Source organism: Sus scrofa, chromosome 2, assembly GCF_054392235.1.
Source record: "Sus scrofa isolate SSC_HxYL_T2T_F1_AM1 chromosome 2, Sscrofa_HxYL_maternal_Yorkshire_Landrace_v2.0, whole genome shotgun sequence".
Taxonomy (NCBI): Eukaryota; Metazoa; Chordata; class Mammalia; order Artiodactyla; family Suidae; genus Sus; species Sus scrofa.
Window position 1 is genome coordinate 149449826 of NC_139384.1, and position 12199 is coordinate 149462024.

General features: G+C 40.4%; 1 long non-coding RNA gene across 3 annotated transcripts in view; it reads left to right on the forward strand.

Moving 5' to 3' along the window:
* Positions 1–12199, forward strand: part of LOC110259494 (uncharacterized) — a 498951-nt gene that overhangs the window by 442752 nt on the left and 44000 nt on the right. The window lies entirely within an intron of this gene.

Here is a 12199-nt window from a genome sequence, read left to right on the forward strand (position 1 = left end):
TTAGGCTGAGGTTCTCAGTAGGAGTCTCTACTAAACCTAAGCAAAGTACAGAGGGTTTCCAAACTGAGGTACAACCACGTTGAGGCTCCCTTTCTTGTGGGGCAGGATTTGGCTGTTGCAGTGGTGCATGGTAACGTGAGAAGGAGAGAGGAATAGAATTTCCCAAGAGGTTAATCAGGGGCTGCAAAGTGCTGTGGGTTCTCAGTTGGTCATAATGTCTGTACTGCATGTGGACCCACAGGTCAAGTGGGGAGCCTAGAACCGGTTCAGCAGAAACATCAACAAGTTTTGAAGTGGCAGCTGTTGCCCTGAGTCACATCTTTGCTTCTGAGTCACAGATAAGGTTATGCTAAGCAGTCCCATGGAGTTGAGTTAAAACCCCAAGGGCTTGTTCATATCACTCACACACAAATGGATGAAACAGCTTTTGGTGGTTAGGGATGCCTGGGGAGGGAGGCTGTTGAAGAGCCTCCTCAGGTTGTGGACACCGGTTCATGTTTGAGTTCTCAGAGCAGAGCCTTTTCACGAGACTTTGTCAATTCATAAAAGAGGTGTTGCTATCTCAGAAAAATTCGGCACCTGTCGTCTGAAAAATCCAGTGAAACCTAGAAACCCCTTCGGAGTTCCTGTTGTGGTGCAGTGGTTAACGAATCCGACTAGGAACATGAGGTTGCGGGTTTAGTCCCTGGCCTTGCTCAGTGGGCTAAGGATCTGGCATTGCTGTGAGCTGTGGTGTAGGTTGCAGATGTGGCTTAGATCCCACGTTGCTGTGGCTCTGGCGTAGGCCGGTGGTTACAGCTCCAATTAGACCCCTAGCCTGGGAAACCTTCATATGCTGCAGGAGCAGCCCTAGAAAAGGCAAAAAGACAAAAAGACAAAAAAACAAAACAAAACAAAACAAAAAAAAACCCCTCTCAATTGTAAGATATGTTTGAAGAGCCTTCAGTTCATCAGGAGAGAAGGATTTTGCATCTTAAATAGATCATGCATTAACTAATAAACTGTTTGGTCAAACTTAAATTCATCTTTTGAAACTTTATGTCCCTTTGCTGCTAAGGCTGGGAGAAAGTAAATGGCATCATTTTCATGGGTTTTATTGTTGTCTGAATACAGTAGGTCATTGATATATTGTATCAGAACTGAATCACAAGGGGGATTTAGATCTTTTAAGTCTTGACTGAGGACCTGGGAGATAGAGGAGGGGGCTTCGATGAGCCCCTAGGGCATGACTGTCCAGATATACTGTTGTCCTCCCCACATGAAGGAAGAGAGTGGTATTGACTGCCCTGGCCTAGAGGCATCCTGAAAATAGGCAAAGCAAAGATCCACTACAGTGAAGCAAGTAGCTTCAGGAGGAATTGACAGGATTGTTTTGGGGTTGGGTGCTATAGGGAAGTAAGGGATAATCGTTTTTTGCTCATGGGCTGGAGATCCTGAACAAATGGATATTGCCATCCACTAGGTTTCTTTACTGGCAGGATGGAAGTGTTACCAGGAGTGGGATAGGGAATGAGAAGACCTTGCCATATAAGGCTTCCAAATAGATTTGATCCCTCTTCTTTGCTTCTGGCTTCAAGGAGTATTGGGGAAGGTTAGATGTTGGTGTGATAGTGTCTATTGGAACTTTTAGAGATTCTGTTTCAATTATTGTTGCCTATGTATGCAAGATTTTTAATTCATAGAGTGCCAGGTACAATGTCAAGATCCTTATTTGTAGCATGCATTAAATATAATGGAGGAAGCTAAGGTTATATCCAGGGGCAGACACAACTTAATTGTGAATAGATGAGTCCTCTAGAACCTCAAGAAATGCCCCCCTTCACCCCCCGGTGTACCTTTGATGTGACAATTTCATTGGCAAAGGGAGTCTCTCATTAAATTTGAAGAGGTGCTGTCACAGAGCAGGAAGAAAATTCTATCAGTTAAGGCCTTAGAGATACGGGGAATCTGTAGCTTATTTGAAATAGTGCCACTTTTGTGTTATGTTTGCTTTGAGGAAGAGGTTGAGCAGAGGTGGCAGGGCTTAGTGCAAAAAGAGTAGCACCCATATATCTTTGTATATGGGTGACACCAGGAGGTGGTGAGAAGGACTTCATATGTACAGTTAATTCTCCTTGTTTAAGGATATGTGTCTAATATTCAGCAAAACTATTGCATAATATTGCTGCCTCAGCATCTACTTTGTGACATGAAGTGGCCTGCAGTGGCCTTGAGCTGACACTAGCCCCTTCTTTGAGTGTATGCCCTAGATAGTAGCCTGCAGGGTCGCAAGTGAAGGTATGCTCCTGCTGTGACACACCCATGTCCCAGGGCCTTCACCACATGAACGCCATGGATAAGAAGGGAATTTGGGGTTAATAGATGCAAACTATTACATTTCAAATGGATAAGCAATGAGGTCCTGCTGTACAGCACAGAGAATTATATCCAATCTCTTGGATATAGAACATGATGGCAGATAGTATGAGAAAAAGAATATATTCATATCTATATGTATGATTGGGTCACTTTGCTGTGTAGCAGCAATTGGCACAGCACTGTAAATCAGTTGTGCTTTAATAAAATGAAAAACATAAAAGACTCCCCACCCCCCGCCGCCCACTGATCCTAAATGTGGGGTTTTTCTTTGTCTTGGTTTTCTTTCATTTGTTGGGATAATCTTTACTCTATGTTCTTCTGTAAACAGTGTCTATAAGCATCCTGTCAGTAGGTGGCTGGTTGGGTTGTGGGCCACGTAGGTGTTGGATTTGCAGGGCCAAGGCTAATTTGAGTCTAGTTTCATTTTTGTTCTAAAGCCCTATCAAAGTCCTCTGCTGGGTGTTGGAGTTTAGCTCAAGTGGCTGTTTCCCACTCTGATTTCTGTTTTTGAATTAGATCTCCAATTTCATGTTTAACTCCATCGTCAAAATGGGATGGAAGGGCTGCTGCTACATCAGCCTCTTTTTACACTCGCAGGTGTGGTCAGAAGTTATTTTCTAGCTAACCCTGAAATTTTCCTGTAGTTTTGCCTTGTTTGCATACTGGAATTATGATTTAGTCAACTTTGGAGAGGGGAATGGTTCAGGTATGGCTTTTTAGAAGATGGATTACTTTTCTGGCCTTGGTTTTATTTGTTTGTTTGTTTGTTTGTTTTTGTTTTTTGTTTTTCAAACTCTCAGGTTTATTGTGGAAAAGGGACCTATAGGTCCCTTTTCAGATCAATCCAGTCATCTTTTGTTATCCAGGATTCAGTATCTGCAGTTGTGACCAGCCTGTGTACAAGCTGATCTAGGTCAGGTAATCTCAGGTCCTATTCTGTGTATCCAAAGAAGTTTCAGTTCTTCTGTGCGTATTCATGATCTTGTTTGGATTTAGAGACATCGTTAATTATAGCTCTTAGCTCAGGTTCAAGGCTTAAGTTCTACAGTTGCCTGTACAACTGGCTCATGGGAGGGATGGATCCTCATAGGCAATTGGCATTGCAAGGTTTTAGGTAAGTGGCTGGGGAGAGGTAGGGTATCTTGAAATGGGGAGAGGGAGGCCATATAGAAGGGGAGTGAGCGGAAGGACAGGGAGGAAGAGGGAGGGCTGGGCATAGAGGAAAACCAGAGGATAAAGAGAGGAGGAATTATTAGGGGAGACATTCTCTTTTGTTTTTGCAGGTTTGTCAAAATTTCCTTAGCGTTGGCCAGAGAATCTGTGAGTGAAGTGATTGCTTATTCATAATTTAATACCAATCAAAAATGCTGGTCACGGGGGTTGTGACATCTTACTCCCTTTCTTTTTGAAGTCTCTTCTCAAATGAACAGTTTTGTTCAAATCACACGTTCCCAGGAGAGGCTACTGGAGGCCTAAGTCATCCTTTGTAAGGTTATGCTATTTAGAAAGTTAGACACAAGAATGAGGATTTTAATCAAGGTACATAAAAGAATCAGGAGTTTTCCTAGGTAGTGGAGAGGATTTAGACGTGGACGGCCCCAGGGGAGTTGGGGATGGTTGGCAGGAATGTGATGATTGGACTCCCTGTGTTTTCGGCCCTCACCAGAGAGCTGGTAGCCTCCTAATGCAGACCAACAGTCGGTGCCCATGGCAGGTGGAAAACCAAAGAGAACACTCTGTTTAGACCAAAGCCAACCTCTTAGGATACAAAACAGAAGGGAAACCCAGCAAAGTTTATTCAGTGGTAAGAACTGAACAGTCTCTGAGACCAGCTCAAACAGCAGACTTCTAAGGCCTTTGCCTGCATTCTGCCCTGTGTGTTTCCCTCTTAGGACTACCACTGTTAGACACCACAGCACAAAACAGCAACACAAACCAAAGCAAAGCAGGGATGGAAAGGAATGATCTAATTCAACCAAGGATACCAAAATGTAAACCAGTCACAAAGCCTGTGTACAAATAGAGAATAAACAGCCAAGAAACTCAACACAAAGAGAGCAGAGTTCAGACCTAGCATTGTGGTTGTAGCCTGGACAAGCAGCAAGGCACAAAGGGGTCCATGAGTGCACAGTGCAGGCAGGGCTCAGGGGTCTCCCATTATGACTGTGGAAATGCATAAGGACAAGCCAGGTGAGGACAAGCAGATGCTATTTATTCAGAGCTTGCTGTAGTGAGGGAGGGAGCCACCATCGCTTGTGCTTTGGCAGAAACTCAGAGGCAGACAGTGGAGTGGGAAACCTTTCTAGCAGAAAAAAGGAGAAGGCTTTTTTGTCCCCAGCTGGAACCTATAGATGGGCTGATTAGAAGCATGACATCCTATGTGTTGGTTAGGGGTACATATTTTGCTTCCTCTGGTTGGCCCTAAGTTGGAAACGGCTGTTAATAAAGTTCTGGTCATTTGGGGATGATTATTATAGAAGTCGTCACTGCTTGGCTCCCTATACGTCTTACTTGCAGAAAGCTGCCTGCCTTCCTGGGGTGGCCCTTAGAGATCATGGCTTGGCTTCCTGGACTGGTTGCTGCAGCTCATGGGCAAGAGTTCTGTTTATATATCATCAGCCCCTTCTCTCGGCTCAGTCTGGGGCTTATTCGTGTGGAGGTATTCTGTCTGAGTTTCCTAGCAGATTTTATTTTATTTTATTTTTTATTTTTTTTTTTTTTTGTCTTTTTTTTTTGCTATTTCTTGGGCCGCTCCCGCGGCATATGGAGGTTCCCAGGCTAGGGGTCCAATCGGAGCTGTAGCCACCGGCCTACGCCAGAGCCACAGCAACACGGGATCCGAGCCGCGTCTGCAATCTACACCACAGCTCCCGGCAACGCCGGATCGTTAACCCACTGAGCAAGGGCAGGGACCGAACCCGCAACCTCATGGTTCCTAGTCGGATTCGTTAACCACTGCGCCACGACGGGAACTCCCCTAGCAGATTTTAGAGTGTTCCACGTCTCCTTGATATGATCTTGCTCAGCACTCAGTGGGTCTCTCCCACACTGAGGACTATTGGTGTTCACCCTTAGTACTTGGCTCTTCTTTCTTTCCTCATTGCTGTCTCGCCTTTATCAGTTCCCACCTTCTCCAGAATTTCCCTGAGAACCTTTTTGATTTCTGGATCTGTCTTTTCACATTTTTTAAACTTAACTTTCCTCATTTTCATCTTATCCCTTTGGCTGCATTCTGAAAAAATATTCAATAACTCAGTCTTCCAGCTCACTGGGTGTTTCTCTTTATTTGGCTTTTTAATCCATCTATTGATAATTTCCCTCCATCATTTATATTTTTCACTTGAATAAGTTAATGAACAATGTGTTTTGTTTTAAAGTTTCTCTCTGAGTGTAATTATCTTAAAAAAAAAGAGTCCTCTTCTAAGAGCTTTATGGTTTGTCCTCAGCTATAAATTCTACCATCGATTGAGTGTGTTGCCTCTTTCAGTATTAGATGATTTTCTTGAATTCCTTCCAATATTGGATGCTCTTTGATTGTGTTTATCTCAGTGATTGAAATTTCCTGTTCAGTTCTCCATTGTCTGTATGCGAGGGACCTTCCCAGGTAGCACTGTTGTGAATGAACTGTGTGGTGAGAATGGGCAAGAGTGGATTGGTGGCTGGGTAGAGCTGTTGGCATTCTCAGCTTGAGCACCTAATTTCTCCTGGCACCAAAAGTGCTTACAGGCTCTTTGATCTTAGCTCCCACCAGCAGACAGATACTGCTCTTTGCTGCTTCCTGATCCCTGAGGACCGTGGACATGATACACAAGGTTTTATCTGCTGAGTGTGCCTCAACTTATCCAGCAACCAAGTTAATTCTCTCAGGCCACCTTCAGGTTTTGACTTCAGCCATGTCAGGGCATGATTTTTTCTTTTATGCTTGAATGCTCCTTCAGTGAATCCCACCCCTGTTCCCTCATGCACACATGCCTAGTTTTTTAAGCACAGCCATGACTTTTTAATACATTTTCTGTAACATGGTTTGGTGTAGGAAAGAAAAGATTGCTACATGTGTTTAATTTGTAGTCTTAGAACTGGAAATCTTTTAATCTAGTGGTTGTTAAGGTGTGGTCCTTGAGAGTTTGCTAGGATTTCACAGGAAAATGAACTTCATATTTGTGTGAAGCTGGATTCTCTTCATATACTTGAACCAAAACAACATATTGCAACATTAATGTTGACGCAACTGTGAGCATTCAGCTGTTTTCTAAGTCAGACGTTAAAGAGGTTTGCATTAGATAGATAAGCAATGAGGTCCTTTTGTACAGCACAGGGAGCTGTATTCAATCTCTTGAGATAAAACCTGATGGAAGAAAGTATGAGAAACAATGTATATATATATGTATACTGGGGTTACTATGCTGTATAGCAGAAATTGGCACAACACTTTAAATCAACTATACTTTAATAAAATACACTAAAAAAGGAAGTTTGCATACATGTGAAACAGTGCTGCTCTCATCAACTATTTTTGCTTCAGGATATATTTTTTCATTAAATATATTATTGATATGAACATAAAATAGATTTAACATTATTTAATAAATTAATAAACTGAAAATATTGATATTATGACCCACATAGACAATAGATCTTTGAGGTCCTTAATAATTTTAAGGGTTTAAAGGGGTCATAAGATCAAACCATTTGAGCGCTGCTCTATCAGCCTATTTCACACGTGAGACTTCTTGCCCAAGGGTTCTCAACTAGAGGATGGTGGCAGCAGGAGCCACACCTACGTAGTCTGACTGCAGAGCATATGCACAGAACCACCATGCATAGTTTTCCGTATTACAGGCATCTCCCTATTGTCTGCAAGTGGGTATTTTTGTTTTGCTAATTATATTATAAGCAGAGTTCTCATGCCGAATTAGAGCATGTGTTTGGTGTACGTGTGTGTATGTGTGTGCATGTGCACACTGTCTAGCCCTGTTGTAAATGTAATCTAAATTGTTTGTTGCTTTGTTATTAGTGCCTTCCTCTAGAGGACTTTGGAATTGGAACTTAATTGCACTAACATCATAGTTTTATAGCTTCCATAGTCTTTCATATGACCTCTTTTTCCCCCCTAGCAGATTTCTATCCCAATAAGCTATTTATCCTATTTTAATTCCACATCGTATATATACACAGAAGAGTGTACCATAAGCATGAAGTGTAAAACAAGACAGACTGGATAGGAGGTACACAAACATCAAAGCCTATCAATCCCCAGCCTCTAAGTCTGTTTTCTGTGTCCCACCTTCTACCATACCTGAATATGGTATGTATCATTTTCTTCTCTTCATAATTTTATCACATTGGGATGCATTCTTAATCAAAATATCTTCTTGAGTTTTACCTATTTATGAATCATATACAAAGCCATATTTTATTAATTCTTCTGCAGATTTCTTTTTCCCACAATTAAAATGTTTTGGAGCTTTACCTCTATTGATATGTGAGGCTGTAAAATTTTCATTTTCCTGTTATATAATTTTCTGGTGCCTAAATGTATCATGACTTATTAATTCATTCTCCTACCAAAATGACGTCTAGATTTTTATACAAGATGTTTTTCTCTATTAAAAACAGTTCTTATGTGAACATTTGAAAAAATGTTTGAGATTATTGTACATTCACATGCATACAAAGAGATCTCTGTGCCCTGCTTCCATCTTCTCACAGTGGTAACATCGCGCATGATTATAGTACAATATCACAGCTAGGAAACTGAAATTAACACAGTCCATTTACTTTATTCAGACTTGGCCAGTTCTCATGCACTCACGTGTGTGTGTGTGTGTGTGTGTGTGCGTGTGTGCGTGTGTGTGTTTAGTTCCATGGAATTTCACTACATGGTCAAGATACAGAGAAGTTCCATTATAATACTCTTTTATGCTACCCTTTTAGGGCCATAGCTGCTTCCCTCCCTTTCTCCTTCTCTGATCCCTGGGGACCAATTTTTTTCCATCCCCATAATTTTGTCATTTCAAACCTGCAATTTAAATGGAATCGCAAAGCATGTAACCTTTTGAGATGGCTTTCTTTTTTCAGGCCATCATATTTCCCCTGAGGTCCACCCAAGTTGTAGCATGCCCCACGTTTCTTCCTTTTGAACTGAGTGTAATGCAGCGGTACTACCACCATGCCATAGGGTAGTGGTACCACGGTTTAGCCATGCACTGTGAAGGACACTGGGGTTGTTTCTAGGAGGGGAGCTCGTTCATAAACCTGCTATGCACTTTTGTGTATTGATTCTTGTGTGAACATGGTTTTTATTTCTCTGGGATAAACACCCAAGGGTGTGATAGCTGGGTTGTATGGTAAGCACATGTTGAGTTTTGTAGGAAGGTGCCAAACTATTTTCCAGAGTGGCTGTACCATTCTATGTCCCCATGTATGAACATTTTTGTATGTCCTTTTAGTGTAGACACACAAGAGCACCTGTCAGGTATGCATCCAAGGGTGGGTTTCCTGGGCCGTGGCATCTATACGTCTTCACCTTTTCTAGATAATGCCAAATTGCTTCCTAAAGTACACGTGCTAATGTATCAGTGTGTATGAGCACTCTTGACTCCTTGTCCTCAGCGACACTTGATAATGTCTAGTATTTTCATTTCCTCTATCTGGAGGAAGTATAGACGCTCTCATAGGATTAATTCACAAGTCCCTGAACAACTGTCTTATGTTGACCACCATCTAGTCTTCCTCCCCAGGAATACCCTGTCCATCTCCCTCATCCTGGTTTCTCGTTGGTTGCTTGTCCGCTGCCTAGTGGTTCTTACAGCCAGGATACGAAAATTTTGTCGGACATAAACACAAGAAACATCTCATCTTTGTGGCTGGGTTTTGCATGGCCTTTCTGAAACCTTTTTTAGCCATAAGACTATTAATTTTAATATCAAATGTATCACTATTTTATAGTTGGTGTCCTCATGTATGTTTTCCTATGTTGTTTTCTACAAGTTTTATAGGCTTATCTTCTCTATTTTATCCACTTGGATTTATTTTAAAGCATAGTGTGAGGTGGGAATACAAATTCTCTTTTGTCCAAAAAGTTACCGAATTATTGTTATACCCTTCCTAGTATTCCATACTCCAGTCCCAATCATTTGCAGTGGCTGTTTTGTCTTATGTCCAGTGTCCGTTTACATACCGCTCTGCTGGAAGGCTCTCTGTTCTGTTATCAATCACTGTGCTAATTATACACCACCTTCGATACAGTTTTACTGTAATTTAATACTTAATTTTGCTTTCTAGTTGAGTACGTCTGCCCCCAGCCTGGTTCTTTTTTTCCCAGGAGTGTTTATCCATTCTCCCCCCGCCACCTTTGCTCTTCCATATAAATATTTTGAAATGGTTTATCAAATTTCATAAATTTGGAAGGATTGAAATTAAAGCCATAGAACAATCTAAGGAGAAAGGCATTTTTATGATTACAGTTTTTCAACCTGTGTTTATGGAGTCACTCCATGTATTAAATTCTCTGTGAATGTCTTTTAATAGAGTTTACTAATGTGCTCCAGAAAAGTTTGCATGTATTTTATTTACTTCTATATAGGAAATATCTCTTTGGTTGCTATTGTAAATGATGTCTGTCTTTATTATATCTTTTGTGAGTCTGCTGGTATATGGAAATGCATTTAGGTTGCTAAAGCATTCTCTTTTCAAATTACCCCCAGTACTTATTCTTTATCCTACTTGAGCTTTTTCTGGATTTATCATTTTCTAATATACTATACAACCTGGATATTAAATGATTGATATTTAATTTTTATCTATTGATCTATTGATAAGATCATAGGAGTTTTCATCTCTAATTAATTAGTATGGTGAGATGGATTAACAGTTTCTAATATTAAATCAATTTTGCATTCCTGGGTAAACCTGACTTGACTGTGCCTCTGTTTACTTAGGGTAAATCTGACTTTTAATACTTGGTATTATATTATTTCTTATGTTGCTTTATTTGGTTTGCTACCATTTAAAAAAAATGAGTTTTATATCTACTTTATGAGTAAAATTGTTCTGCAGTTTTTTTTGTGGTTTTTTTTTTTTTTTTTTTTTTTGTAATATCCTCCCCTGGGTTTGGTCTCAAGATTTTGCTAAGTTGATAAAAGGATTTGGAAAGCAAACTTCTTTTCCAGTCTTGAAAAATTTGCCTGGGGATTCCCATTTTGGCACAGTGGAAGCGAATCCCACTAGTACCCATGAAGATGCAGGTTCGATCCTTGGCCTTGCTTAGTGGGTTAAGGATCCAGCGTTGCCATGACCTGTGGTAAAAGCCAGCAACTGTAGCTCTGATTCAACCCCTAGCCTAGCAACTCCCATATGCCTTGGGTGTAGCTCTAAGAAAAGCAAAGAAACAACAACAACAACAAAAATTGCCTAGTGTGTTTCACAGAATGCTTGTGTTAAATCATCTGATCCTGGGTATGCGCAAATGAAATTGTTATTTTTTTTAATTAATTATTTAGTTTTTTAATCGTTTTAAAGTTTTGAGTCCACTATTGTAGTTTATATATTTTTTACAAGTAGTCTTCCATTTCTTATAGGTTCTAGAATGACCTGGCATAAAGTTTATAATTATTTTTTATTGCTTTTAAATCTTTGCTCCATTAGTGGTGATGTTCCATTTTCATTCCTAATCGTATGTATTGTATTTTTCCTTCTTTTTGTGTTCTTACTAGATAATTTGTCAAATTTATATTTCTTAAGTCGCTATTAATTGATCTTTATTCAATTTAATCTTGTCTTTTTTATGAAAGTATAGTTGATTTACAGTGTTTCTTTGATTTCTGTTGTACGGCAAAGTGCCCCAGTTGCACACAGTTCCCTGTGCTGTACAGAGGGCTCCACTGCCCACCCATTCCAAATATAACAGTTTGCATCCCAAAACCCCAACTGCCCATCCATCCCACTCCCTCTCTGCCCCCTCCACCTAAACCACAGGTCTGCTCTCCTTGGCCATGATGTTTCTGTTTTGTAGTAGGATCTGAGTTGCCTTTTTTTTTTTTTTTTTTTTTTTAGAGCTGTGCCTGCAGCATATGGAAGTTCCCAGGCTAAGGGTCCAGTCGGAACTGCAGGTGCTGGCCTATGCCATAGCCACAGCAGTGTAGGTCCCAAGACCCATCTTTGACCTACACCACAGCTCCTGGCAATGCTGGATCTTTAACCCAATGAGTGAGGCCAGGGATTGAACCCACGTCCTCATGGATACCTGTTGGGTTTGTTACCGCTGAGCCATGATAGGAACTCCAAGAATCAGAGAAAATCTTTGCAAATGGTACAACAAACAAGGGTCTATCTCCAAAATATACAAACACTGATAAAACTCAGAAAAAAATTTGAAAAATGGGCAGAAGACCTACACAGACAGTTCTCCAAAGAAGGTATATGGATGGCCAACAAGCTCATGAAAAAAAATGCTTAACATCACTAATTATTAGAGATATGCAAGTCAAAATTTTATCTTTTCTGTTACATCTTTTTTCTCTATTTTATTAGTTATTACTAAATTCTAAACATATGGATTTTTTTCTATTTTCTTTTTATTGATTTCTAACTTTGACCTCAGAGAATGAGGTCTGTCTGATATTTATTCCTTGAAATTTATTGAGCTCTCTTTTATGGCCTGGCATGTGTATGTGTTTTCTCACGTAGAATTTAGTTCTATACCTGTCTCTTACACCAGCTGTTAATCATGGTGTACAGTTCTTTTATAGCCTTACTCTTTTTTCCCTGTTCGATTTATCAGAGAGGTGTGTTTTTAAAAATATTCTATTATTATGGTGAATTTGTCAATTTTATCTTGTAG